This window comes from Amphimedon queenslandica, unplaced genomic scaffold (assembly GCF_000090795.2).
Source record: "Amphimedon queenslandica unplaced genomic scaffold, v1.1 AMPQUscaffold_13437, whole genome shotgun sequence".
NCBI classification, from domain to species: Eukaryota; Metazoa; Porifera; class Demospongiae; order Haplosclerida; family Niphatidae; genus Amphimedon; species Amphimedon queenslandica.
In genome coordinates this window covers 141,257-143,445 of record NW_003546327.1, presented here as the reverse complement: position 1 = coordinate 143,445, position 2,189 = coordinate 141,257, and the positions used below count along the sequence as shown (strand labels likewise).

The window sequence follows — 2,189 nt, the reverse complement described above, 5'->3', positions numbered from 1 at the left end:
AAGTTTTGTACCATTGTGAAGCAAGAAAACTAGAAATTTTAATTTTAATTTTTAACTAGTGAAAAAAATCATACTATTGCCACTTTATATACTTGAATGCTTGGCATAAATGTAGATTATATTGCATAAAAAGTTTCACTAAGAAAGTGTCTAAAATATACGAGATACAGAGCTAAAAGCATTATTTCCAGGCCTTAACGCCCACTCAGTCTGGGAGTGGCTGGGTATTTTACGGGCTAAAACTCAGGGTTTCTGCATCAAAATTCACCAATTTTACCAGAAACTATCTTGTATGGCTAGCAGCTAATGTTTAAGCAAGAGTGAAAGTTTATTGCAATTACACATAACTTGGGGGGATTTTACCAAACTTGGCTTTCAAGCCAAGTAAGTTCAACATCTACTTTTACTGGTCTTGAAGGCCAGAAAGAGCACAAATTGACAAATTTTTATGTTTGCTTGCAATTAATTTTCATTCTTGCTTAAACATTACCTGTTAGCTATACAGAGTGGATCATGACAAAATTGGTGAGTTTTGATGCAGAAACTCTGAAAGATAGGGCCCAGCCATGCCCCACTTGAGTGGGTGTTAGTGCATGTCTTCCTCAGTTCCTCCTTTCCACTTTTTTTTCAGCTGCAATTCTTTCAGAGCTTATTACTTTGCACCACTGCTAGCTAACTGTTCCAATGTATTTCAGACATTTCATTTTTTAAAACTTTTAGTTGTAAATGCTACAGCAGAAACACTTAACATTACACGTAAAAACCATAATAGATTATGGTCTATCTATAATAGTTACCACACATATATATATACTCAAAACTGGTTAAAAATCAACAATATTCTTAATGACATCATAATCATAAATGATCTAGGATAAATGTCCACAATCCTGTCTCAACATCATTATTAGAACATCATTGTTAATGTGAGAAGAGTCACAAATATTTGTATACCGACACCAGTTACAAAATCCCTTTTCTTTTATTGGATCTATCTGGGCCATTCCTTGAGGGCTCAGTAATGATTTCATTCTCTTTTTACTTTATTTCTTCTCCTAAGATGCTTGGTCCCATAACTAAATAATACAGTATGAGGAACTATGAGTAGAAATAGTAACAATAAACACATTTTGTACTGGGAATGAAGCAGCTCTTGGTTTCTATACTCCACCAACACGCACATGGAGCTAACATACTATTATTATTAATATTATTATTATTATTATACTTTACAGCACAGAATAGAAAATAGTGACAGGGCTAACTCAGTTTGTGGACCGTCTCAATATTCAGTGGTGTGTAGTACAACAATAAATGAATAACCTCAAAATGAGTTTCAGATCCACACATCTCAAGAAGCTAGATATCGCCATCTTGTCTAGTTGAAGCAGACACGCCTACCAGATAGGGTGGGGCCTGGGTGACCTCATATCACGTGGACACAAAAATCGATCACTGATTATTATAGAAATTAGAAAATCTAGAAACTGATAAATTTGCCTTTTCCCCAAATCGTGCCATTTGTCGAAATCAAAAATGACCATCTTACAAATCTATACATATCAATATTCTTATTTTTGTGCTCCATAGTGCGTATTGTAAGCAGAGTTTATTATTAAAAAGACTAATTTCTAGCAAAGCAGTTTCTTTTAAACTATAGACTCTGCTTTGGCCACTTTTGTACACTTATTCTTCAAATATCTACTAATCTCGGCCGCCCGAGTCTCCGCCATAATACCGGTAACTGATGTAGACTATAAATTAATGATAAACAGCTCATAAATAAAAAAATAGATTATATACGTCATCAACTCATCATTTGTAATTGTCATTTTGACATTTGATTGAATTCAGGTGAATTACCTAACTGGGTGAATTTAAAAAACATTGTCTATTTTTTAGTTTTTGTTATTATATTTTCATTTTCATTGTCAGTTATTTTTATTTTTGTCAATTATCATTTTCATTATCAAAAACAACATGAGAGCTTCTAGGACGAGGCTCAGCAACAAGTTTAGCTGGTCTTTTCAAAGGTCCAGTGCTACCAGTGTCTCTATTGATATTGTCCCCTTCTCCACTGGAAGCTGTCGTTTTCGTCACTTCTTCTTGTTTTTGACTAGTAGATTTTTTCCTAGAGCCAACCCGTAAATTACTCAACCACCAGTCCTTAAATGATTGACGTCTTTTAT

General features: G+C 34.0%; 1 long non-coding RNA gene across 1 annotated transcript; it reads right to left on the bottom strand.

The window, feature by feature from the left end:
- Positions 1 to 687: 687 nt before the first annotated feature.
- Positions 688 to 1,685, bottom strand: LOC109581469 (uncharacterized). Its single transcript, XR_002184646.1, has 2 exons — positions 1,324 to 1,685; positions 688 to 1,076 (listed from the first exon to the last, which is right to left on the bottom strand). It is a non-coding gene; the product is annotated as an uncharacterized LOC109581469 (long non-coding RNA).
- Between the last annotated feature and the right edge of the window lie 504 nt (positions 1,686 to 2,189).